Genomic DNA, 8,664 nt, shown 5'->3' with positions numbered 1-8,664 from the left:
GAACAAATCAAGAGCTTCCAGTAAGTCAAAAATTGATAAATGGATTTGGGTTGAGGCTTAATGGCTATCTCAGTATGAGGTAGACTTAACACGTTTCCAGATTGAAGAGAACTAAATGAGTTCTAGCACTGTAAGGAGGAACACATCTTCCTTCCAAGAAACCTTTTGCAGAATCAGCAATTTTTCTCTGGTAGAATTTTTTTTCTGAAGGCAATAAGTGAACCAAACATAAATTAGTCGTCCTTAGAGGGCATATGATGAAGATAAACATTCAAAGCATTCAATGACTGTTTTGGTTTCAATATGAACTTCTGGAGAAGACCAAACAACACCAAGTTGACCCAGTCACTACTCTGTCATAGGATTCATCAGATCACAGCTGGTTCTTTGGGATATTCTGCAGTGTTCCAAACCCTTCTATAATTCCAAAGAGGCCAAGCTAGAAGAAAGTAGAGGAAATCTAAATATAGAGAAGGTACTCTCAGTTTCTTATGCTTTGTTGACTACAGAGCATCAGTAAGAATATACTTGCATTAGAGATTTTTTTCAATATGAAATAGAAGGAAAATAACTTTAGAAATTGAGAAATACCAATTACCTTTACCTTTAAAGCAATATTAAGAACATAAATCAGATGCCATAAAATCTTGTCTCAAAGGAATATATATATATATATATAAAATTTGGATTCTCAACTACCCTGTATTAAGCATTTCAAATATGTACTAAAGGTTATCAAAATTGACACACACGTCATTGATGTAGTAAGATTCGATAGACACCAAATTTAAAACAAAACAAAACATGTCCTTTAATTATCAGAATTTGTATGTTTATATTTGGATGCATTGTGTGTGTGTGTGTGTGTGTGTGTGTGTGTGTGTGTGTGTTTATGTGATGCTTGGCTGTTTGTTCCATCTATTTGGGAAAAATATGTATATTCACAAAGAAATTTATAAGAAGAGTTTTGTCTTATATATGTATGATCTCTGAGACATTCCAGAATTTTCAGGCAGCAAGATGGAGATCAATACAGGCCTTACTGCACATGGTAGGGCCGAAAGACAGAAAGCAATGGTGTGGATTCCAGAGTGAACCTGAAAGACAGAATGTAGTAGATTCTAGCCTGTTCCTGAGAAACAAGGAAATAGGAGTGTAAGTCCTGAAACTGACAAATCTTGGCTCAATCAGACAGTGTAGGTTGCATCCTGTCCTCTGCCTTCTTGCTTTATTAAGCATTCAACAGATGGGATGGTGGGCACTCATCCTGAAGAGGGGGCCTATGCTTTATGCAGTCTGAGATGCAAATGCTATCCTCTTCCTGGTGAACCCTCAAGGATGATTCAAAATGATAATTAGCCAGATATCTGGGCACTCTATGCTCCAGTTGAGTTAATGCATCGAATGTGTGCTGCCTGTAGTTTTGTCTGCACTGTTTTGTGTTCCTGGCAAGTTGCAACTGCACACCCACACACTCGCTATCTCAGTTAGTGAATAGAAAATACACACAAAGACAGAGGGAGGGGAGGAGGAGGGGCAAGGGAGGGGCAAGGGAGGGGCAAGGGAGGGGGAGGGACTAGTTATTCTTAAAATGCCTTTGCTAACTCAATGACTGAGCACTCCTAAATTTCCATGCCTCCCCTGCCCCCTGCTTCTGCAGACCCAGTTGGGGAAGTGGCCAGTGTCCACTACTGCATCCTCTCCCAGTCTTCTAGCTTCTCTCTGTGTCCTACCCAAGCAACTCTCAGTGTCCTGCCTGTGCTCAGCCATTGGATACTGGTAACTTTATTGATAGATCAAAAACCAATTGAGAGCAAGGACCTTCAGCTTCAGTAAACACAGATTCCCCATTAAATCCAAGCACCAGAACCACTCTCTAGAAATGTGTTACCAAAGTAAACAAACAAATAAATGAATGAATACTTTAGTTTCATATTCATTCATCTGAAATAATTAATTCCAAGATCCACAAAACTTCAAGTGTTATGACATTTACATTTTGTGGGTTCTTTTAGTTGTGTTATCTAATTCATCCTTTAGTGTGTGTTTGTGCGTGTGTGTACACACATGTGATGAGTGTACGGACTTCTGTGTGTGTGTATATTTGAGTGTGTGAGCTTACAGAGGGAAGTGGGTAGACAGCAGGCGACGAAGTCTCTTAAATTCTTTAATTTATCTCATTTTGAATATTTATTATTTTACATCAAACAAACATAAGTTTACATTCAACTTGTGTTTAATTACTTGCTTTAGGCTTAATCTTTACAACATGTATAGAGAGTACTACGTAATGAGAGATATAAATTGGTCTTTCCCTCTAAGTTTGACCCTGTAAATGAATTACATTTTTACTTATCATGACTATAAACATAATTAAATACATTAAAGTATTTTTACATTTATAAGTCTACTGGAGATTAACTTGCATGTGCTAATTCTCTTTAGAAATTTACAATAAATTAATAGGATTTATACAATTAGATTTTTCTTATTAGATTATAAATTTATCCCTGTTGAGTTTGAGTTTGAACCTTAAACTTTATTATAAATATAGTCCACAGAGACTTTGGGGGGTCTTGCTTTCCTTAAATTTTTTATCAATTGTTTCATTTTGTAAGACAAAGAGAAAAATGTGAATGATTCTACTCAGCCATAAACATATGAATGATCACATATAACACAATGGCTGGCTTCTTATGAACCATACAAGTTCAACTTAAAATGTATACCCGCCATTATATTTAACTGTTAAGAGGAAGCAAATCAAAAGCCATTAAACAGCTAATAAGTCAAGTGGAAGGAAATATGTAGACTTTGCCCTTATCAACTCTTTCTGTGTGATAGTGAAATAGACCTTCATATGATGCATTGCACACAGAAGCATTGATCAAAGTCAGGTTTGACACGATACACAATTTTGTTGATGGTTTGAGGCATGTCATTGTTCGGCATGGGCTTTCTACTGAGGAGAAACAATTAGCTTATTAAAGAGATCAGAACGATATTTGAAGTTTCTCTCCAAAAAGAAGTAGTATCCATCAAATAAGTTTAGCTACAACTGCTCTCTGTTGAGCCGACTCCTCTCTGGATCTCCAGAAACTTTTATGTTTCTTGCTGTTCACATGCTTTGCTGTAGAGACAGACTTTCACCCAATCAAATGTCTGAAGTCAGCATCCACTGAGAATCCCAAGCATACACTTCAAAGGATTTTGAGCTTCATCATCAGAAACGACATTAGCTACTGTATTATCAAACTCAGCACATTCTTCAACCTTAAGAACTATCTCATGTTTGCTAAGTATTTTCTGTTGTTCTGAAGAAAGAGCCCACTGCCTATAAGCCGTAGCAGCCCATTCTTTCACTGCCCACCATTTATGATCAGCACTGGAGAACTGAGAATGATTTATTCTTCTCTGGTAGTAATAAAAAAAAATAATAATAATAATAATAACAATAATAATAATAATGATAATAATAATAATAAACTGCATTCCTGGAGACACTGCAAGACATTGTATGACACTCTAGGACATTAACTATATTCTTGGCCAAACCATAGAGTATTGTGCAATTCTGATAGCCACTGGTATTCAACAAAGTATTATGCTAAAGCAGCAATTTCACTACCTTCAAGATTCTGTGGCTGCAGGTGTTATGAAATAGTACCCATCCAGCATGGTCTTTAACATTTGTGTTATTTCCATTTTGCAAGTATATTCAACAGATGGTATATCACCCTTAATAGAAACAATATGAATCGAAGTCTTTCCTCTGTGATTTCTTTTTCAGGGTGCAATACTGTGTGGAGATTGACTGTGGACGTTCTTGACGCCATTTGGCTGTGAATTGAATAACTCAGCATAGGAAGGGTGTGCTTGGTGATAGGCTAACATACATTACTGTTTCTGCTGCCTATAACATAAACTTGAAATTATCTTGAAGGCAGTGAAGAACAATTAACCAACAGTTTATTTTTTCACAAGCACTAATTTCTTAATGAAATCTCTGTGGTCCATGGCATGTTGCTTTCATATCTGTTAGAGGTAGGACTGGGGGGTCTGCTGCAATCTTCATGATTCCCATTACGTCCTGGTGAATTAAGACCTCTTACACGGACCTTCCTTTCAGGAGTTATTGTCACTGTTGCTCAGTGTCAGGAAATGTTATATGCACAGCCAGTAGTAAGATACTTTAGCATTCAAGCTTTTAGAACATTCAGATTCTGCAATAGAACCACTTGCTAGTAAGTCTATTTTACCACGGACTCTCACAACAGACCATTGGCTACAGAAGGAAACAAGCCATTCCTTTAATTCTTCTTTGCAATCAAATTTACTATCTTCTGTTTTCAACTTTAAATTCTACTCCTGGTTCATCTCAGTTAAAGATTATTTTTGCTTTTTTTCCCACATGTCCTAGAAACTTTGTTAGCCCTTAGGAACAACTTCAGGGGGACTTGTAGAAACAAATTCATACATTGAGATTTGCAGAGCTTTGTCACCCTTTGCCTTTGAGGTTGGGTTTATGCTGATACTTTATTCACAACTTATCTAATCTTCTTACTCTGAAAACTAAGGCACATTTGTAGTGAATTCTTTTTCCTTTCAGCATCATCAAATAAACTTGTCCTACATGTGTCTTCTTTTGGATCAGAAAGTTTATTGTCAGGTAGCAAATTTTGAAACTTACTATAAAACTGGATCATGTTCTCTAGTTGCCATTTGTTTTGAGATCTAGGATCCAGGCTGGGATGTAGCACACTGAACATCCTGATTCATCACCATCATATATATATATATATATATATATATATATATATATATATATATATATATATATAATCCTTATAGCAGATATTCTCATATCCTCAAATATACAGAAACTTTCAGAGGATTAGCACACTGGGACCAACAGCTTCTCCAGGCTCATAGCTGTCAGCCCAGGGCCTGTCAGCAGCCAGATCCATTGTAAGCACTGGAGGAGGCTTGTTTTCCAGCAAGATCCTTGATGGTCATTTGCTTAGGTACCACAAGATGCTCCACTGGTGTCCAGATCCTTGTATACTTTTATAAAATATATATGACTCAATTTTCTTCAAATAACTAGAGCTTAACAAAGTTAGCACATGTATAGATGGTTAAATAAACATCTTTAAGTCAGTGTCTGTTAAAATATATAGAAACATTAGTCATCAAACATACTTTGTTTAGAAGTGCTATTTTCTATAAACAAGGTTTATGGTTTTGTCCTCTATTGCTATTTTTTACTCCTAGAATAAAAGTCAGCATACAAAATCAATCTTTTTCCAAAATAGCTAGGAGGTCTGGTCTCTCCTTAGTCTAGGGACGATAAAATAAAACAAACCATCTTGGAGTCATGGGGTTGGCTCTTTAGTCCACTAAAAAAATATCCATTTTCCTACATTAAAGTTGAATCCAAGTTACATATATGGTATGCTGTAGCAAATTAAAATTTTCTATAAAACTTTGCTTGCAAGTTTAAAGCTAACTTTAACTGGTAGGAATTTTACATATTATTACCATCATCATCATCAACAACAACAACAACAGCAACAACACACTCTAATGGACCTTACAAATCCTGAAAGAACGTTTATATTTCAACAAAAACTTCAAAGACAGTAAACAAAACTAAGAAAAAGACAGGGTGGTATTTACAGAGCTAAACATTATATTTAGTCATTAGATACCTTTATTCAGAATAGTATACATCTTAGCAGTTCTCAAACTTTTGTGTCTATTTCTGGAATGTCCTGTTAACCTTTTCCCTGTCACCAAGTAAGGTCTGACCCAGGACAAAGGCTTTGTCAGAACATTTTAAACAGCCATTCTTTGATCTGATATAAGCAAAATCTCATCTCCAGAAACAGCTTTTCAGTAGAGTAGAACAGCAAGTAATAATATTTCAGTATTTTTGCATACTCACTAAGCTTTTGAGTCTCTGTAAGGCTGACTTCGGTGATCAGAGGGAAGGATAAGAGTGGAAGGTAGAGAAATCTTAGAGATAAGATTTTTATATCATTTGCTTGTGTGTTGTCCAAAACTATCACAATATGTCAGAATTTGAAAATTAGGTATACCCTTTTAGTCCATTGAACCTGCAATCAAGCCATTTGCAGTAAGACAGCATAACTTAATGAAATCTCCGACTCCTAGGGGGAAGATCAGAGGAGGTAGGAGCAAGGAATAGGAAAAAAGCAGTCATATACCCAGGGGCAGAGAAGTAAGTTTCACAAGATTCTCAATCCAAGGGCATCCTCCAAAAGAAAAAGTTTTGTTAAAGAGATGTCCAGGATTTTGTTGAAGGGAGATTTTTGTCCACAGGATTGGGTGCGCAGGAGGTGCCTGGCACACTTTGGTGACTTTTGCAACAGGCCCCAAAGAGATAGAGAGAATGAAACTACAAGGGAACCAATGAGAAATAAAGCACACAGCTCTGAGAAGACACCCAGATAGGCCAGGAGAGACAAAGGAGCAAAGTAAGTGGAAGATGGCAGCAGAGACACGAACTTAGGTAGATGGCAGCAGAGACACGAACTTAGGTAGATGGCAGAACCCAGCATAAGCCAATGATGTGCAACTAGCATGGTCAAATTTTGCAGTTTGCTTAGGAGGACAGGGTCCTTTTGAAAGAGCCCAGTATCACCTTCCACCCTTTGGCACGGAAGGTAAGCAGGGGCACAGTGAGATCACCAAAGTGGATCACTTTATAGTCATCAATGAAGGTGGCAGAAATACAGCAGATTTTATATGGAAGTCAAGGGGGGGGCGTGTCTTTTAACTGATATAGGCTGTTCAGATTAAGCAGAAACTAGATGCCCTTGCCAGAGGTAATTGACCTATTCAACAGTTTAAGGATGGGTCATGCTGAATGGAAGCCCACCTTTTAGACTCTGATTACTCAGTAGGAATCCTTCCATTTATCTGGCCAAGGTCCTTCTGTTTAGGACATTGTCACCAACAATGCCATTTTGGGAGGTTGCTTTGGGCCCAACATGAACTTACGGTGGCCATTCTTATTCAAGCCACTGCATTTGCATCAGGCAGACAGACACAGCATCAACTGCATAAAGGGTGACATATAGACTTTCTATTGTCTTTCTAATTTAGAAAAAAAAAAAAAAGCTAAAAGAGTAACCTGCTGACCCCACCAAAAACTATCTTAATTATAACACCTGCAGGGAGATCTCAGGAGACTGCTTCTAGCAAATGTATCTGATTATAATATTTATAATATTTTTTAAAAAACAAAAATATTCTGATACTGTTTGCAAAGGTATAGATTTAAGGCAATAATTTGCAACAAAACATTTTTATTTGTTCTTTTTTTCTTATTGTTTAAGTTCATTTATTTGTTGTTATGAGTTTTTGCTTTTCCTTTCTCTCTCTCTCTCTCTCTCTCTCTCTCTCTCTCTCTCTCTCTCTCTCTCTCTCTCTCTCTCTCATCTTTGGGAGGGGGCAGGATCTGATATAGCACAGCTTGCTTCAAACTTTTTGTATAACTGAAGTTGAACTTAAACTGCTAACCCTACTTCTGTTACCTCTTACATGCAAGGATTATGGGCATGATATTAATACAGACTGTTTTATACTATTAAAATATTAAATACAGGCCTCTGCATGGCAAAGGCAGTCTGTGGAAAATTAGAGGCCCACCTGCTATCACACCCCCTGACTCAGACAAAGGAGGTCAAACAGAGGCCTGCCATCCATGGGGCTTGCCCACAGCAGAAGCAACTAGAATGCACAGATACATAGTAGACAAGTGGGAGAGAAAGAGAAGCAGAGCTGTGTGATCATTATGAATAGAGATGGAACCAAAGATGTGAGGATGGAGAGGAATAGACTGTTGTGTGTAGCCAGCCCTGTAACTGGAGGATGTGGTGGATTCCTAGCCTGTACTGCTACTAAGGAACATGTCTGGGTCATGCAACAGCATGGGAGTAGGGTCGATGTTCATGGTTCGTTCATATTACCTTTGGAGATGTTAAAGATGTCCCTGGTCTGGGTAGCCTTTTGGGGCCATGTAGTTGTCCAAGGGGTATAGAGAACTAGCTCTTCTTCCTACTGGCTGTGGCACTCTGGGGACCTGCCTCAACCTCTCACCAGTGGCAACACTCAGGAAAGCTGGCCCTGTACCTAGCACAGGCAGTACAGAGGAGCTAGCTCTAGTTGGGGGGAGGGGGAAGGGCGGTGTACAGGTGAACTGACTTCAGTCGAGGAAGAGCTGGCCCCACCACTTGTCTGGAGTGAGGTGTTGCCCTACCCTGCTTCCCTCTTACCACCTGCAGTAGTCAGGAAAGTTGACTCTGAGGTCATGAGAGTGGGAGAGCTGGTCCTGCCCCTCCTGGGATGTTGTGTTGTGAGAATGGCCCCATACCTTATTATTAAGCAGTACTGTGCAGCTGGGTCTGGTGACATGGGTGTGGATGAGCCTGCCTTGAGGTGATGAGACTGAGAGAGCTGACCCTGCCTCCTGCTAGCGGTGACACTGGGTTGGATAGCATGGGCAGTGCTGGAGAACTCATTCCAATGATGACCATCTAAGTTACCACCCAGGCCCATATCCAGGGCTTTGAGTTGGCCAATCCCCAAATCCACATCATGTGTGAACTGTTAGAATTCATGAAAGGGCCGGTTCTC

The 8,664-nt window shown here is 38.7% G+C and overlaps 1 pseudogene; it reads right to left on the bottom strand.

Annotated features, from left to right (window-relative positions):
* Nucleotides 1–2,741: 2,741 nt before the first annotated feature.
* LOC110320231 lies at nt 2,742–7,981 on the bottom strand (annotated as a pseudogene).
* Between the last annotated feature and the right edge of the window lie 683 nt (nt 7,982–8,664).

This window comes from Mus pahari, chromosome 4 (assembly GCF_900095145.1).
Source record: "Mus pahari chromosome 4, PAHARI_EIJ_v1.1, whole genome shotgun sequence".
In the NCBI taxonomy this organism is placed as follows: Eukaryota; Metazoa; Chordata; class Mammalia; order Rodentia; family Muridae; genus Mus; species Mus pahari.
The sequence above is the reverse complement of the archived record's forward strand: the minus strand, read 5'-3'. Positions and strand labels throughout refer to the sequence as shown.